Source organism: Corythoichthys intestinalis, chromosome 5 (genome assembly GCF_030265065.1).
Source record: "Corythoichthys intestinalis isolate RoL2023-P3 chromosome 5, ASM3026506v1, whole genome shotgun sequence".
Lineage (NCBI taxonomy): Eukaryota > Metazoa > Chordata > Actinopteri > Syngnathiformes > Syngnathidae > Corythoichthys > Corythoichthys intestinalis.
The window spans coordinates 21,426,381-21,445,579 of record NC_080399.1 but is presented as its reverse complement, the minus strand read 5'-3'; the positions used below and the strand labels follow the sequence as shown (position 1 = coordinate 21,445,579).

At 40.3% G+C, this 19,199-nt stretch overlaps 1 protein-coding gene across 12 annotated transcripts in view; it reads left to right on the top strand.

The window, feature by feature from the left end:
- The window catches only part of LOC130916249 (neuronal cell adhesion molecule-like), a 204,728-nt gene that overhangs the window by 74,070 nt on the left and 111,459 nt on the right, over nucleotides 1–19,199 (top strand). For all 12 annotated transcript variants that reach the window (XM_057836821.1, XM_057836827.1, XM_057836820.1 and 9 more), the window contains one exon: nucleotides 7,481–7,552. The gene's annotated coding sequence lies outside the window, so the exon portion shown is untranslated. The remainder of the gene's footprint in view (nucleotides 1–7,480; nucleotides 7,553–19,199) is intronic.

Below are 19,199 nucleotides of genomic sequence, written 5' to 3'. Positions count from 1 at the left end.
TTCCCGTTCTTCGACCCTGGACGGTAAGTGATCACAAAATTAAAGCGGGTCAGGAACAACGCCCAACGGGCCTGGCGGGAGTTGAGGCGCTTGGCAGCTCGAAGGTACTCCAAGTTTTTGTGGTCAGTGAGAATCTGGAACGGCTCTTCAGTTCCCTCCAACCAGTGCCTCCATTCTTGCAATGCCTGCACGATAGCGAGCAGCTCCCGGTTGCCGACATCATAATTCGCTTCCGCCGGACTGAGGCGGCGGGAGTAGTATGCGCACGGGTGCAGTCTCTGGTCGACCGTAGACCTCTGGGACAGGATGGCCCCCACTCCGGAACTCGATGCGTCAACCTCGACCACAAAAGGAAGAGCAGAATCAGCGTGGACTAGGACAGGCGAACTTGTAAATGCCCGTTTCAAGCCTAAAAATGCAGCCTCTGCCGTCGGAGACCATGTAAAGGGCCGTTTGTTAGAAGTCAATCTAGTGAGTGGCTCGGCTCTCATACTGTAATTGCGAATAAAACGTCTGTAAAAGTTGGCGAACCCGAGAAACCTTTGTAAATGCTTACGTGACGTGGGAGTCGGCCACTCTGCCACCGCCTGGATCTTAGCAGGATCAGGCCTGAGCTTTCCTTTTTCCACAATAAAACCCAGGAACTGTATCGACCCACGGTGAAACTCGCACTTCTCGGCCTTGACAAATAATCTGTTCTCGAGAAGTCTTTGTAGAACCATGCGGACATGTTGGCGATGTTCCTGCTCGTTTCTTGAGAAAATTAAAATGTCATCCAAATATACAAAACAAAAAATGTTTAACATGTCACGCAATACATCATTTATGAAAGACTGGAATACGGCAGGTGCGTTTGTGAGACCGAAAGGCATGACAAGGTACTCAAAATGCCCAAGCTGGGTTTTAAAGGCGGTTTTCCACTCATCACCCTCACGAATCCTGACCAAGTGGTAAGCACTGCGCAAATCTAATTTTGTGAATATGGTGGCTGATTTTAATGGAGCGAAAGCCGAATCCAACAACGGCAGCGGGTATTTATTTTTAATAGTAATCTCGTTGAGGCCCTGGTAGTCGATGCACGGCCTAAGACCCCCATCTTTTTTGCCGACGAAGAAAAACCCCGCCCCCAAAGGGGAAGATGAAGGACGAATGAGGCCAGCAGCCAAGGAAGAGGAGATGTATTCCCTCATTGCCTCCTGCTCCGGTTTAGAGACTTTGTACAGTCTAGAGCTGGGTAGCGGGGCGTTAGGCAACAATTCAATTGCACAGTCGTAAGGACGGTGTGGTGGTAGAGTTTTAGCACGCTCTTCGCTAAAAACTTGTTGGAGGTCATGATATTCAACAGGAACGTTCACCAAATTAACCGGCTCGGTGGCCGTCTGCGCTTGAGTGGGAAGTAAACATGCAGAACGTAAGCAGTGCGCATAACAAAACGTACTCCATGTTACTATTTGTGTTTTGTTCCAGTCAATATTAGGGTTATGCACCTTTAACCAGGAAAGCCCCAGCACAACTGGGGCCGATTTACATGGCATAACCAGAAAACTGCGGACCTCAAAATGATTCCCTGACAGCTTAGTTTTAAGTGGCGGCGTAATAAACGTCACGTCCGCCAGGGGTCGCCCATCGAGATCTAAAACCCTTTTGGGCCTAGCGAGCTTTATTAATGGACATTTAAGTGCTTCGACAACACTCCGGTCCATAAAACAATCGTCCGCCCCTGAATCAATCAGAGCAGTAATCCCAATATTTACCCCACCATGCGACATTTCCCCCTGTAACTGCAGTCTCGTAATACCCCGGGGGGTTATTCGTTCTTTTAACTCCTCGCGAGGCGACTCACTTGATGGAACATTGTCATGCACGAACTCCGTACCCCCTCGGGGAAGGGGAACCACAGGAAGAGCAGAACCAGGTCGGCGCGAGGGGATCGCGTCACAAGCGGTGAGACGGTGTCCCGGCAAGCCACAGTACAGACATACACCTGCTCTCATCCGTCTCCGTCGCTCCGCCGCAGAGAGACGCCCACCGCCGATTCGCATGGACTCCTCCCTCATCGAGCCTGGACTCCGTGACGGCGCCCGGACGACCGGCGACCCAACGAAGCCGTCTGCACCGATGGCAGTCGGGCAGCTTCTCGGCGACGGCCACGGACATCCCTGCCGCTCCACGGCCCGTTCCCTCTCGCGTTCTTTCAGCCGACCATCCAGAGAGACGGACAAGGAAATCAGCTCCTCCAGACTCGAAGGCGTGTCCCGGGAAGCCAGCTCATCCTTGATCTCAGAAGACAGCCCGCGTCGAAAAATTCCACACAGCGCTGCGTCACCAAAACCACACTCCGCCGCCAAAATGCGGAACTGAATGGAATAGTCAGCCGCGGTCAGATCACCCTGAAAAAAATCCAGCAGGCGGCTGGCTGCCTCCTTGCCCCTAACCGGATGATCAAAAACTCTCACGAATTCCGTCTCGAAAGTTTCAAATGAATCACGAATCGCTGACCTTGTGTTGCTTACCGCCATGGCCCATGTAGCAGCTTTACCGGTGAGTAGACTCATTACGTATGCTACACGGGATCTGTCATTAGCAAACGTGTATGGCTGCTGATCAAAGATGAGGGAGCACTGGTGTAAAAATTGTCGGCATGCGCCAGGTTCGCCTTCGTAACGATGAGGGTGTGGCAACATAGGCTCCCGAAAAGATGCCGGCGTGTTGGATTGTTCCGACACCGCGACCACATTAACGGTACCACCAGCTTGTACAGGGGATGTCATGTCTTCGATCCTTGTAGTTAAAGAACTGATCATCTCCACTAATTCGCGTAGCGATTGCTCATGTTGACTGATCATGCGGCCGTGACCAGCCAGAGCATAGCAAAACCCCTCCAAGTCTGTGGGATCCATGTGGTCGGATTATTCTGTTATGAGCGGCAAGCCGTTAATGTGGATCCAAAACACAGACCAGGAGATCAGTAGAGTAAATGTTTGTATTTAATAAGTACAACAAAGGGAGCTCGCTAACAAACGCGAGTTTAACACGTACAACAAAGGGAGCACGCTAACAAACGCGAGTTTAACAAGAACAACTAAGAGAGCACGCTAACAAACGCGAGTTTAACAAGAACAACTAAGAGAGCACGCTAACAAACGCGAGTTTAACAAGTGCAACCAAGAGAGCACGCTAGAATGCATGAATATAACAGAGTACAAGAATCTAACTACAAAGCCCAAAAGAGCACTAACGTAAAGATGACCAAACCAAAATACAACCGTAGAACGTCGGGAAACTCGAAGGCTGACGATGAACACACAGGCAGTAAGCAAGGCAAGTAGCAAGCAATAATCCGACACTTGCAGATGGTGACAGGCTTCCTTAAATATTGAGCCTTCCTAATGCAGCACAGGTGTGTCACGTTACCCCGCCCAGCTGGCTCAATCAGGTGCTGAATACAGGAAAATGAACTGAGAATACAAACAATCATGACAAAAAGCAGGCCCAAACCATGATGCTGCCACCACCATGTTTGACAGTGGGGATGGTGTGTTCAGGGTGATGAGCTGTGTTGCTTTTACGCCAAACATATCGTTTTGCATTGTGGCCAAAAAGTTCAATTTTGGTTTCATCTGACCAGAGCACCTTCTTCCACATGTTTGGTTTGTCTCCCAGGTGGCTTGTGGCAAACTTTAAACGAGACTTTTTATGGATATCTTTGAGAAATGGCTTTCTTCTTGCCACTCTTCCATAAAGGCCAGATTTGTGCAGTGTACGACTGATTGTTGTCCTATGGACAGACTCTCCCACCTCAGCTGTAGATCTCTGCAGTTCATCCAGAGTGATCACGGGCCTCTTGGCTGCATCTCTGATCAGTTTTCTCCTTGTTTGAGAAGAAAGTTTGGAAGGACGGCCGGGTCTTGGTAGATTTGCAGTGGTCTGATGCTCCTTCCATTTCAATATGATGGCTTGCACAGTTCTCCTTGAGATGTTTAAAGCTTGGGAAATCTTTTTGTATCCAAATCCGGCTTTAAACTTCTCCACAACAGTATCTCGGACCTGCCTGGTGTGTTCCTTGGTTTTCATAATGCTCTCTGCACTTTAAACAGAACCCTGAGACTATCACAGAGCAGGTGCATTTATACGGAGACTTGATTACACACAGGTGGATTCTATTTATCATCATCGGTCATTTAGGACAACATTGGATCATTCAGAGATCCTCACTGAACTTCTGGAGTGAGTTTGCTGCACTGAAAGTAAAGGGGCCGAATAATATTGCACGCCCCACTTTTCAGTTTTTTATTTGTTAAAAAAGTTTAAATTATTCAATAAATGATGTTCCACTTCACGATTGTGTCCCACTTGTTGTTGATTCTTGACAAAAAAGTTAAATTTCATATCTTTATGTTTGAAGCCTGAAATGTGGCGAAAGGTTGCAAGATTCAAGGGGGTCGAATACTTTTGCAAGGCACTGTATACTGCTGCAAGCTTTGAGTAGTTTCCCTCCATCATATAAAAGTCAAAACAGGCCAGATTCTTGGATTTCGTGGATAAAATGATACGTCCGCGAATACGGAAATAAGGTTGGACCAAGCAGCAGACAACAAGCTGGGATGGCGCACAAGGGTTTATTAATCATAATCGAAAAAACAACACGCGATTGCGGAAAGGTAGAACAAACAAAAAGGGTCCGTGACAGTAGGTCGACGGGGCTCAATAATACGAGGGTTTATTAAGCACTAACGAAAAACAACACGCGATTGCGGAAAGGCAGAAAAAACAAAAATGGTCCGTGACAATAGGTCGACGGGGCTCAATAGTACAAACTCGAGGGTAACTAAGACAATAGGCAGAGAGCCGGCAAAATACAAATACTCAATACCTGCACAAGGTAGAGATTCAACGGAGGGCAGTACACAAACAAAATCCTAGGCAGGAAATAAGCGAGGCTTAGAAGCAACAAGGCTATAGTGCGAGTGTTGATGAGCCTGCATTGAGTGCAGGTGCGACGTCAGGAACGCCCCCCACAATGAGCTCTGTAACAAAACATAAACTAACCAGCAGCAGAACGTGACATAAAAAATATGCAAAGTGAATATCCTGTGGTATGGGTGGTGTTATTTTTTTCTCCTCAATCTGCTTTGAAAATGGTTGGAGCTAAACAATCGTAAACGTTCATTATTTATGGTGGCAAATGTGTGGCAAACAGCGAGTTGGGTCGAAACACGCACTCGGTGACTACAACGTGAAACAGACCAGCAGCCAAAGAGGAACCGACCTTGCTTTTGCTGCAAAAAAACAAAAATGTTATAGATTTTTTTTCTTTCTTTTTTTTTTTTTAACCTGTCCAGTTCAGCTGCTTGACATGGAGAATGGAGATCTGAGCGTCCGGTTGGTCTGAACAGTTTTAATGTATCTCATGGGAGTATGACATACTCCCATTGTGATCATTTAATGTACCTCGTTTATTAGGAGAAAGCAGCGAACAGGAAGGGGTTATGGGGGAACATAAGATTTTTTTTGTTTTAAGGGTAAGAAAAATGCTAAATGTCTAAGTCCTGAAAATAAATGATCACAATTTTAGTTACCGTAATTTTCGAACTGTAATGCGCACCTGACTATACAGTGCCCTCCATAATTATTGGCACCCCTGAAAAAGATGTGTTTTTTTAGCTTCTAATATATATTTTTTAAATTCAAATAATATGGGACCTTAATGGAAAAAAAGAGAAAAATCCAACCTTCAATACAAGTGCATTCATTCAGTGGGGAAAACATCCCACATAAAGAAAAAAATATTTGACATCAAATAATGTGTTTCACAATTATTAGCACCCCTGGTGTTAATAAAACAATAAAACAAGGTCTGGGGACTGAGATGGCCATGGGACGAGCTTTATTTTGTGTCTGGTGAACCATTTCTGTGTAGATTTGGCCATATGTTTAGGTTCATAAAATACACAAACGGTCCCAGGCTTCAACTGGGACCGTATGCTTTGGTCAGATAAAACCAAGATTGAGCTTTTTGGCAACAAACACTCTAAGTGAGTCTGGCGTGCCACGAAAGATGCGCATGCTGAGAAGCACCTTATACCCACTGTGAAGTATGGGGGTGGGTCAGTGATGCTGTGGGGCTGTTTCGCTTCCAAAGGCCCTGGGAACCTTGTTAGGGTGCATGGCATCATGAATGCTTTGAAATACCAGGACATTTTAAATCAAAATCTGTTGCCCTCTGCCTGAAAGCTGAAGATGGGTTGTCACTGGGTCTTTCAGCAAGACAATGACCCCCAAAAAATTATTAGAAGCTAAAAACACATCTTTTTCAGGGGTGCCAATAATTATGGAGGGCACTGTAAGCCGCCGCCCACCAAATTTGACATGAAAACTGCATTTGTTCATAGATAAGCCACGCTGAACTATAAGCCGGAGCTGTCCTCACTGTATTATGGGCTATTTACACCAAAAGGTGTTAACCGGCAACACTTTATTTGATAGCGGCGTCATAAGACTGTCATAACACCGAATGAACCACCATGAAGCTTTGAACCAATTGCCTTGCTTCAAGAAGTTTCATTTAGCCATCACTGCTCCCTTGAGGGAGACTGTCAAACTCTGCAGCCACCTTTTGTCAACAATGTTGTCGTCCAACATACCTCCTAGCATGCATTGCAGCGCTACAGATGTAAATAACAATCAAAATTCATGTTCTGTGCTAATTATTTCTTCAGTTACTGATCCAATTGTTACATTAATTGATAGTTATGGTATTTGGTATCACTTTAAATGACAGTGGCGCCATAAGACTATCATAAGACCATCAAAATTATGACATGACACTGTCATGAGCATGAATGAATGCTTATAGCAAACGTTATTTCGTGTCATCTGGCAAATTATCTCACTTTGAATGGATGTAAAAGAGCTGGACATAAATGGAGTTAGTGACATAATTTGCCCGATGACACTTAATGACATCTGTCATATGCATTCATTAATGACCATGATGGTGTCATGTCATAATTATGACGGTCTTATGGCAGTCTTATGACGCCCCTGTCAAATAAAGTGTTACCTATTAACCCCAATCAATCAACAAATAAGCAACACTGGATTATTAGACGGAGAATTCAAAATGAGGGAAAAAGTAGCGGCTTATAGTGTGAAAATTATGGTTATTATTATTATTGTTATTATTATTGTTTTTAAATCATACTTGTTTTAAGGGTACAAAAAATGCTGAATGTCTAAGTCCAGAACCTAAACGATCACAATTTTAGTTAGTTATTTTCTTATTTTACTCCAAAAAGTCTCAAATGTAACAAGAACATGCAAAAAGTAAATTAAAAAAAAAAAAAAAAAATCAGGATTCAAATCTCTCCTCGCGTCCTGCTATTTAATGTTTTGTATGGTCTCAACCTTGAAGGGCAAGCAACCAACAAACCAACTGAAACAAAAAGTGTGCTGAACCTTTACTTTTTTCTGCAAACAGATTGAAGATTGAAAGAACAAGAGGTCGGACATCCGAGCACAAGGAGGGGAGAGGGGATTCAAGTGTTTCCTGGTAAGTTGGCATTTTTATGACTTTTTGGCCGATTTTCCAGAACAGACTGAATGTTCTTTTCAGCACCGTATCCCCTCCTACAGCATGCGATTACACAAATGTCAGTCTGTGTTCCATATCTGGTAAAGGTCTCCCTTCTGGGTTTGAACAACCTCCACTGTAATGCGACCAGAATGATGTTTTATTAAATATTAGCACAATCCACAAGGTAATAGGCCTGCAAACAAGGGTGATGCCTTCGCTTTTGTTCTTGTTCTCAACCGAAAGGTCAGTGCTCGCATGACTGGCGTTTTTTTCCACCAGCAGTGTAGTTTTGTGTTGTGTTGGAGCTCATTTGGAAGCGCTAGCGTCCAACTGCCTCTTTGATGCATATGGTTACCAGGGGAACACACCCTTCTTATCTTTGCCCACACTGTCACAGTGGGCAGCGATGCAACAAAATTTAAAATAGAAATTGGAGTCTAAATTGGGCATTGTGGGGACTTGTGATGCCAAGGATTAGCAATACTAATAGGATATCAGACAAAAATGACAAGAAATTGGAACTACAGATATGCCATATAAATAAGGTCAGTGATAGGTAAGATTGATATGATTCCAATGTTTGTCAACACTGATGCTAAACAGAAAAGGATAATTAATCATCAATATGGAGTTCATACCAGTGATTGTCGATACTTAGGGCTGCAACAAATGATTATTTTTTAATAATCGATTAATTGGATGATTAATTAAACGATTACTCAATTAATCAGATATAAGTTACCTTCACAATTTAACTTGAGGTGGTTTCAGGCATGTTGTAAGTAACAATGAAAACAAAATGGATGACTATTTCCTTTAAAAATGATATTTCATTATAGCTTAACTACTGTTTTAAGTACATGTAAGTTATTAAAGTTTTTAGTAAAGGTTGTGAGTAAATCTAGTCACCTTCATATTTGAATGATAATGCTTTATCTTTGTATAGAGAACAATTAATGCTACAGAAAAGAGTAAATACATATTTCCCACTGACATGATCATTTTTCAATGTTGCGCTAGTCCGTTGCTATCCTAACTTTGTGTTGCTTACTAAATTTATGTTCTTTGATGTGTGCCATTGTGTGCTTGGTATAACTTGGCTTATATGTTGTGTCACAATCTGACAGCGAAAGCTGATGCCGATTCAACATAAATCTGGTATCATTTATTATTGTGGCCTATTGAATTTTTTTTCAGAATGTAATATAATTACAATATATTATATACCAATAGAATACATTAAACAGTCAACAAAATGTGTCAATGTTCTTTACAATTTATAGTTTTATTTTTTTTATGTAATTCATGCCCCTGTCAGTGCTTCAGCCTCCTCAAGTTTGGCTCTCACGTCTAGGATCTCCTGACGACACAGGCATACTCTTGGAAGGGTAATTACTTGACGGATTACAGCAGCACCTGGAAAATAAAATCGTTTTGTCATTTATTTTGAAAAATCAATAACATATTCATTTAGCCACATTTGGGCTAGCTTTACCATATTTAGATCGGTAGGAGCTGTCCCATTACCTAATATCCAGTTTTAGCTATGTGGAGAGCATGGAAAAATATACAACCATGTAATCGCATTCTCTCAAATAAAAAATCACGATGCTGGACTTAGGCTTACCACTCACTCTCCCGTTCGTGAAGTGTCGAGCTGTCAATTGGCGTCATGATGACATTTGCCGTGTCAAGTAAATCGCTGTCATCTGACGCCTAAGGTTCAAAAACATGTAGGGATCAATTGTAGTTCATCTTTCCTGGGAGCCTTTGCTTGTAGCGTCACGAAAGAGCGATCCTAAATGGTTACCTTTGATGGAAATATTACTGACATCGTTGCTGCTGCTATGCTAGCTGTGGATAGTCTTCTCTGTTGCGTCGGGGAATCTACGTCACACTTCCGGGTTTGCGAAGGGACCATTAACGGAGTGCAAAAAAACTAAAAAAAACTAGGGCTGTCAAAATTATCGCGTTAACGGGCGTTAATTAATTTTTTAAATTAATCACGTCAAAATATTTGACGCAATTAACGCACTAGGCCCGCTCAGACAGATTTAAATGTCAGTACAGTGAAAGGCCAACTTGTTAATTGTGTTTTATGGAGTTTTTCCGCCCTCTGCTGGCGCTTGGGTGTAACTTGCATATGTTATGTGGCGTAATGTCGCCCTCTGCTGGCGATTCAGTGCAGCTGATTATTTGGGTTTCGGCGCGCTTTTCTGACGTAATTATATGTCGACGCGAACTCACACTAATAGACAGTGCTATTCAGACTAGCTAACGTCCGCATCCAGTATTCAGTGGCAGTTCTCGTAGCCCCATCACACTGTTTGTGTCTAATACATGCATCGCTTGTGAGTTATATTCCTCCTTTGTTTATATTCATGAGCATTAGATAGTTATTGATGATGTGTATTTGAATTTGTTCACATATATGGTGAAATGCAGTTAGATTGTTAGATGCTTGTGAGCTAATTGGCTAGTGCTACTGCTCAAATGGACACGTGTGTTTACATTTTATGTTATTTTGTGATTTATGCAAGTTATTGACACATTGCCTTGTTATTTTCAGTTTTACAAAAATACAAGAAACGTGCTCCTGTCAAAAAGAGATGACTTCAGTAAAGCCCATGCAACTTTGCCACACCGTCTGATTTCTTTTTGGAACTTATGTTCGCTCTCTGTCAATTTGTGTACTCACACACATTGAGGACAGAATAGGGCTACTAGTTTATTTTTTGATTGAAAATTTTACAAATTTTATTAAAACGGAAACATTAAGAGGCGTTTTAATATAACATTTCTATAACTTGTACTAATATTCATTTTTTAAGAACTACAAGTCTTTCTATCCATGGATCACTTTAACAGAATGTTAATAATGTTAATGCCATCTTGTTGATTTATTGTTATAATAAACAAATACAGTCCTTATGTACCGTATGTCGAATGTATGTATCCATCTTGTCTTATCTTTCCATTCCAACAATAATTTACAGAAAAATATGGCATATTTTATAGATGGTTTGAATTGCGATTAATTGCGATTAATTACGATTAATTAATTTTTAAGCTGTAATTAACTCGATTAAAAATTTTAATCGTTTGACAGCCCTAAAAAAAACGCAAATTATCCTTGCAATTACGTGTTGATAATGTCATGGTTGTTTTGACGAACTCGTCCAAAGTTTATATTCGTAAAATTACACCAAAATCCGGAAAGGTCTTCAGTTGCCCTTTAAAAGAATTTCTCAGGACACAAATCAGACAAAAGTCCTGTTCATCCAAATGAAAAAAAGTATTTTTTTTTTCTTGTAGGCAAAGCGCTGATATGAATTGTGTCAATGAATACTCTACTTCTTGATACTCATTTCTTTATACAAACTAAACAACAAAATCAAGGAATTAAAAAATAAGGAGGAGGCAGACCGCAATGAATCAGTTTTCTTTATCAAACAGTTGTTGTTTAATACAATGCAAATCAAATTTCAAAGCACACTCTTGTATGACAATTTAGTTTGAGTTTGTGTTGAAAAGAGACTCTAGGCTGTTATATAAAGTGGTTATTTGTGTGGTTTCGTGATCAAAAGAAATGAGACAACTGTGCTATAATAACTCAAGTGCTAATATGCTTCTCCAAAACACAATACAAACGGACACTTAAGACACGAATTTGCATAATCGATAACTAGCTTATCGCTCTGTGCTAAGTATGAAAGTCTAATCAACAAAGAATACAAACAAGACAATTGGCTTTATATACTCACCTCTGACAGAGGCACACTGGATCTAACAACACAAAAGATCTAACTTTCAACAATTAGTAATATTATTGATTCAGCAACCCAACAGCAGCAGCAGTAGTTCAAGCAGCAGTTGCATCAGTGAACTCTCTCTCTCGCTCTCTTGCTCTAATCATTGGCACGCGCAGCATCACATTACACACAAACAAGGACCAAAATGGGGCAAAAATTGATTATTAAATTAGTTAACAACTAATTTATTAATCAATTTTTAATTGGTTGTTGCAGCTTTGTTTCTGGTAGCCCTTATAGTTTTAAGTCTGTCTTTTAGACAAAAGTATTTATATTTGAGTTGGTCATAATTTTGTCATTTCTAAAGGTGTTACACTAAGACTCTAGTCTTAGTTAACGATTACTCAAAACAGTTTAGTAAAATTCAAATTTGTTAGTCTGATTTAGTCTGAAAAATGAAGACTATTACATAAGTATGTACACATATTCCACATCTAAGGTAACAAGTTGGATTCTACATCTAAGGCAGTGCTTCTCAATTATTTTCTGTCACGCCCCCCCAAGGAAGACGTAAATGTTTCGCGCCCCCCCAAACTCTCTGCCGCCACTGTAAATAGTATCATTTGTCTATAAAATTACTATTATAAATACGCATCTGCCTAACATTGTGTCCGTTTTTTTTCTAATAAAGAAAAAAAGTAACACAGATCAACTTATAATAAAGAATAAATTTATTAACATTGCTTTGTTTGTAACAGAGAAGACTTGACGTGCATCAATTTGCCTGAATTAAAAAAAAAAGTCATCCAAACTGTAAAAAATACACTCAAGGTACATTTTTGACCATTTGATACAGAAAAATAAAATGTAATAAAATCAGTAAATAATAACAAATTAAAATTGATTAGAAACATTCACTCATGAGGACAATATGCCAAAAAATATGACCGAAAAAACAAAACTGAATAAAAGAAAAAAAAGAGTGTCCTTGGATAGGACCGTTTTAATTTTTGCTGCTCACATTATTTACCTCCTTTGCAATGGTGTGGAGTTATTTTGCAATGAGCATGCTCACAATGCTCACTGGTTTACTGATATAACACTGACAAAGCAGGACGATTGTTGGCAATATTCGGCACGTTTTCACTGAAAAACAATCAAGCGGATTATCAATGAGATTGGGGTCTAATGTCTTTAAGTGGCATCTTAATTGATTTGGCTTCTGGCTGTCCGCTATAATTATTTTTAGACACAGTAAACAGTGGTCTTTCATCATCACCCACTGTATTAAAAGTCAAAGCGAAAAGGCAAACGGCACGAAAAAAGCGCATTCTCGGCGGCCGAGGTAGAACCGCAGGTGAGGGCGGTCGTCGTGACGATCCCAAGCTGAAAATGGCACTTCTCGAGCGGCGACATGAGAACCGGACAAGACAGTGGGTCGCTGCGTGAGTGAGTCCGGTCGGAAAACGGCTTTCGAAAACTGCGGTGGCACACTGCTCTTCATATCTGTTTTCTGCGTGTGCTGAGTGCTCTTCCTTAGTTCAAAAATACTGCGCGCACTCTGAAAATGAGAGCGCCACTGCCACCTACTGAGTGGATGTGCAAGTACACTTTATTCCAGTACGGCAAAAAAAGCATGTTCCCCGAGGTCACATGCGCCCCCCCAGGGGGGCGCGGCCCTCTATTTGAGAAGTACTGATCTAAGGTAACAAGTTGGAGTTGACAATGTGAACCGGCTAAAATTAATTCGATGCTCGATTAGCACCAAAAATGTGGAAAACCTTTAAATATTAAAATGATAACAGACCATTTGCTGAATAAAATTATATGCTTATGATAGCCTAACAAATACTGATATAATACCAAATACAGTACGTAATGGGCGATACAGTACAAGTTACTTGCAACACTGATGGTATTCAGGATAATTGTCAATACTAATAATATACCAGATAGATGAAAACAAGTGGTAAATGATACTTATTAGGAAACTCATTTGATGCCGGAAATACAAATCAATGATGAGGGATTATTGTGACTGATATGGAAAAACTGATAAGATTCAAAGAGATTAAATACTGATATAAGATGTACTGTAGATAAGAACTAGTGATGGGTAATACTGATGTTACCCCAGTGACAGGCGAAACTGCTATGGCTTAAAGTAATAAAGTCCTCAATTTGCACTAGAGCAATCAAGCGACTTTTTAAAAGGATCCTAAGCCACTTTCGGGTTCATCTCTTTATCCCTTTAAACTTCAACTTCATCTGGGATTCTACGTGAGGTCGAGCTAATGCCGTGTGAGTGCAGGTGACTCAGTTTGCGATAAATGTCCACGACTCAGCCAAGTGTGAAGGAAAGGATCGCACCTCGGCCTTGGGGACGAGACCCGGAGGCTGCACGCAGAGCGGAGGGCAGAGTTAAAAGCTTGTGACGGCTCCGAGCTCATCCATCGCCACCTTTGTACTCACTCATTCTCTGTCTTGCTCCATTTGAACGTTTCTGTGACGGCTGAAAATCTTTTTGCCTGTCATCATCTCTGTTTCTTGTTATGATTCTACGGCGCTTGCGAATTAGTGGTGAAAAACTATAGAGTCAAAATACCCCATTACTTTATTTAAGCAGATTTTTCAGGTAAGCCTGTCGCGATATGCAATAAGTCTATTCATCGTACGGTAAATAAAAATGAGGGCGGTAATTTTCACGCCTGCATTTTGTCGCCTAGGCGTGCATACATTTGTGCGTGCTTGTACACATGCGTGTTGATGGCATATGAGACTCCAGTTCCTTTCACAGATGTTTATTGGTCATCAGCATGCCATAGAATTAAAGTTCAGACTTACACAATAAGGAGAAGCATCTATATTAAACACTGTAAAACGTTAGCATTGCTACATTGTGGCTAATGGGGAAAAAAGACGTACTAACCAATTTAGCTTGCTATAAAACATTGGCAGTCTTTTCCTAAATGCAAACTTGCCGTTAATAGGTGACACTTCAAACATGAAAAATCGCTGGTTAACAACATTTGCAAATTAAAAAAAAAAATCTATTACTGACACCACATGCTTGATGAAAAGAGATGTGCACTTTATTTATGGAGTGTAAAGCTTATGGTTAGCGTCTTAGCTAACGTACTTCCAGTGAACATTTCAAAAAAATCACGTCATGTTCAACATAAATAATGATTTCTGAGTTAATCTCACATACTTCAGATTCGACACTACGAATAGCTTTACAATGACACCCTCTATGAAAAAATCTAATTGGCAATGAATAATTTGGCTTCAAATTTGCTAACGTACACTTTACAGAACAAGATGACAGTCATTTTGGATCAAATACTGTTTAAACACTTTTGATGGACTCTAATTGGCAGAGAATAAAAATGGCAATGGGTTTCTCATCTATTTTATATTCTGCACATACCAAGCTTTCAAACCTCTTATGTATTGTTAGTGTTTTTTTGTTTTGCTTTTATTAAATATGATTTTTAATAGTGTTTTATTTAAGAATAACAATTTCTTTCACTTCAATGTGTAAGAAGTTTTAATACAACCAACCTAATCAAGCATTTAGCGAAATACCACCACAAACAATATGAGGAGTATGTTAAGAAAACCGAAGACAAAAAGAAAGGTCCTACGCAACTAACACTGGCAGAAACTTTTGCTATGCGTGACAAACTGGCACTCGACAGTCCCAAAGCCCAGGGAATAATAAGAGTCATTGCCGAAGAATTCATTCTGGATGACGAGCCATTGTCTCTTGTGAGTAAAGACGCACCATCCAACACTTAGAACCACAGTACAACATGCCCAGCCGTCATTACATCCTTGAGCGATTCGGCCGTGGTGTGGAAGATTCGAGAATGATTCACAAACATCCAAATTCCGATTATTGAAATATGTCAAGTATAGCGGAACTAATACACAGCGCAGTCTTCGGGACGCAATGAGAAACGGACCGCATTGCGTCCTGAGAGTATACCTCATGCTTGTCATAGACCCGGGTAATGCCAATGCTTGACTCACGGCTTTAGCTCAATTCATACTGCTGGATAAAAAACACAAGAATACCTGACTGCTGCTGACAGCCGCTACAAACTACGTCAACATCGTTTTACTGTAGGTAATAGATATCATATGTATATAGAACTAGATGCAAGATGACAGACTCGACGGCATTAGCAACATTGAAGTATGGAAAACTACATGCGTTAGTAAACAGCCGCCATCTTAAAGCAGGAGGCTTCCCTAGTAGGCTGTTGTGAACCTTCCAAGCGAACCTAATTAACTTTTTATCTAAAATACTCCTAAATCGGCAAAATCTTGACTTGAATCTATCTTCAAAACAGTTTTACAACTTTAACATGTCGAAAGTAGACAGAAGGGAAATTATGGAATAACGGGAGCAATTTTAACAACTTTAACAGTTGATTCGCAAAATTAAATGAATGTAGTTTAAAGCTGCTGATACAGAATGGGGACTTGAGTATTTTATTTACTGTTTTAAAATGTTAACTTGATACTGAAATAGTCGTTTATTTAAACCTGAGAGGCTTTTTATACAATTATTGTAACTGATGCACGAAACATTAAAAGCATCTAATAGCTTGGGGGGTTTGTGGGATTTTCCACTGAGGTTGTTTGTGTGTTTTGCTTTTTTTTAAGACAGTTTACAATATTATTTGCACGTTTTACTGACTATGCCATTTCTGTTTGTTATTTATAATGTTTTGTGTTTGTCACTGAATAAACAGGTCAGTTTCTTGTTACCAACCGTTGTGTGTTATTCAAACTCACCTAATTCAGCTGGCTAGTTGTTATCAAGAGTACTAAAACCCTTTTCAACATGAGTCTGACAACTAAGTAAGGAGGCTAAATAACTTGAACACGTGCTCAGATAGGCCGATATCGGTATCGGCCAGTATCGGTATCGGATTGGAAGTGCAAAACAATATCGGTATCGGATCGGAAGTGCAAAAACCTGGATAGGGACATCCCTAATATATACACACACACATATATGTATATATATATATATATATATATATATATATATTCATTCATTTTCCATGCCGCTTATTGATAAATATAATATATATTTGGCTGCTCGATATGGCACAGCTTTGGGCCACACAGGCTGAGTCCACATTTTTCCAATGGGCCGCGCTCAGAGTGTTTGAAGCCCAGTGAAGCGTGACGTGGCATTCAGGTTCCCATAGAAGGCTACAGAGGTTTCTGTAGACTGCCATTGTCTCTGTTTGTTGCACCCTTATTTGTGTGTTGGATTTCAAACATTACTTTGAACATCTGAGCTGCGCCTCTTCAGTCCTATAGGATATTGTCACAATTGTTGACCCTATACAATTAAAAGATAAGTTTCATATAGGGATGTCCAGATCGCATATTCTTGCACTCGAGTCCGTGTCACCTGATTTTGAGAATCTGCCGATACCGAGTCCCGATCCGATACAAATTTAATAATTAGGATAAGTTTTAAACATGTTACTGTCCATCGAATTATTTTTTTAAACAAGAATAACGTAGAATAACGTTGCCTCTATTAAATGCTTCATTGAGTGAGTCCACTCATATATGCTCAGGCTGCTGAGAACACTTGATAGTAGGGGTGTAAATACACAAAAATCTTGGTTTGGTACGTACCATGGTTTTGAGGTCACGGTTCGGTTCATTTTCGGTACAGTAAGAAAACAAAATGCAAAATATAAATGTGGTAGTTGTTTATTACACACTTTTGTGCTTTCAACAATAGGTACATTAGCCTATACAAAGCTAGAATTCTGCTCAAAAAGTAGCGGGTATTTAAAGATAATAATCCAACAACAATTTGCCTTTCAGAACCCGCGTATTGGTCAGCTTTCTTTCTGAAAGAAAGAAGAAAAAAGAAGTCCTGTGCTAAAGAGAAAAGCAATCCCAATGACAAAGATTTTAACATGTATTTTACAAATGAAATGCCTCAATGAATCATTTTTTTTTCTTATGAACGGTTTTCAAAAGCTTTTTTGGTGGATTTTCTCAAGTTAAAGCACCACACAGAAATTAATAAATTTAAATGTGTAAGCAGGATCTGTGTATTATTCTTATTAGTTAATTACAGGTGTTTTAGCTCATTTCAATTTATTTTATTTAAATGGGCTATTATTTTATTATGTGTTTATATTTTTCAAATGTGATGTAGTATTCATTTACATTGTATATTTTATGTTGTATAACTTTAGTTCCTATGTGAATATTAGTTCCTACTTGTTTTGTTGTGGTAGGAGGGTTTTGTATTGAACACGGGGCCGTGTTGGTTATTATTATTATAGTAGAGAAGACAACAGTAAATCAACAAAGACAAGTCAACTGCGCCCAGATCTACCACTCAAAGAGCTGATGGACTCAAAAAGTGGGTTACAATTGCATATTAGTTTGAAAATCGACCGGATCCATCGTATTTTCACACGAGTGACTTCCGGTCTGCCCGATCCTAGCTAGTACGTCTAACACGCGGCCGCACTGCGACTGGTGTGCATTGGTTGATTGACTTTAACGCCCACGTTTCACTGCGTTCTCGCGGAGGCCACATTGTCGTGCCGTTGACGTTCCTTGGATATAGACCCTACTCACCTACGTCACAAAATGACGTGTCGCTGTATCCGGCCGCCATATTGTCCGTCATTTTTTAGCCCTATTCTCAATGGTTTCAATTAGTCGTGCAATTTATAGAGCAATTCATGGAAGCCCCGGTGTTATCTGACGCTGTAAACTCATTGGATGTGTTGCATAAAAGGTTTGTTATGTGGAAAAGCTTCAGTTTATCCATTCGCCAGATCCATATTTGATGCCTAAATCGATGTTTTTCGACCCGCTGTCTTCGCCGTCTCTGCCTGACATCTGCTATCCTGATATTTACAACTATCTTGTCCACACAAAATCAGCCTATTCTCACGAAAGTTTGAAAAACTTTAAGAGCTTGGAGGCTTATAAATACTTCGTTGCTGGTTGGGTGAAACAGGTCCTCGTCCACGAAAATTCGGCAGGAATCTATCTTGTGCTCGGGAAGGTGAGTTACGAAATTTTCAATTCAAAATCTTTTGTTCTTGTTAACATCCACTGTCAAGTCTAATGTATTTCATGTCATTTGTCAATGGCGCTAGGGCTTTTAATGTTTATATGGTTTAGCGATAGCACTCTCACTACATACATATATTATATGTAATAAATATGAAGTGCGATAGCGCTACTCCAGATTGTCCGTAGTTGAATTTATTTTTTGGCTTTTGACCTCAATAGTGAAATTGTAAATTAATTGTATGACAACTGTCTTATTATCCCCTTATAATTATATATTTTCAGGTAGTTCATTCACAACGTCTGAGTGTATGTTGTCGGCGATTAGCCTAGCAATGATCTTAATTGTGGTTGTCAGCCCAAAACCCTCTAAATATATATTAAATGCATCTTACCAGATATAAAATGACTACTACATAATCTGTGGTAATCGTTTGGAGCCCAGTTTTCTCGTTGAATTGCAGCAGCCCATCTCGCTCTCCTCTCCGGGTCTCTCGGAATCCGGTAGAACTTCAAGTCTCTCCGTCTATTTTCTCTGTTATTGCAACCGACCTCCACACACGCCTTCACCATTTTGATTATTAATGTTTACGAGCAGAAAAACACGCCATAATAGAAGGAATTTACGTAGCGGTAATGCATCAACAGTGACGAGTTGACGGACAATATGGCGCGGGGGCGTGGTTGTGACGTCATGTGAGTAAGGTCTATATACTGTCCCACCGTGTTGGTCCTCATTATAGCAGAGAAGACGGAGTAAATATTATCTACACAAAGAAACTGTAACCCGA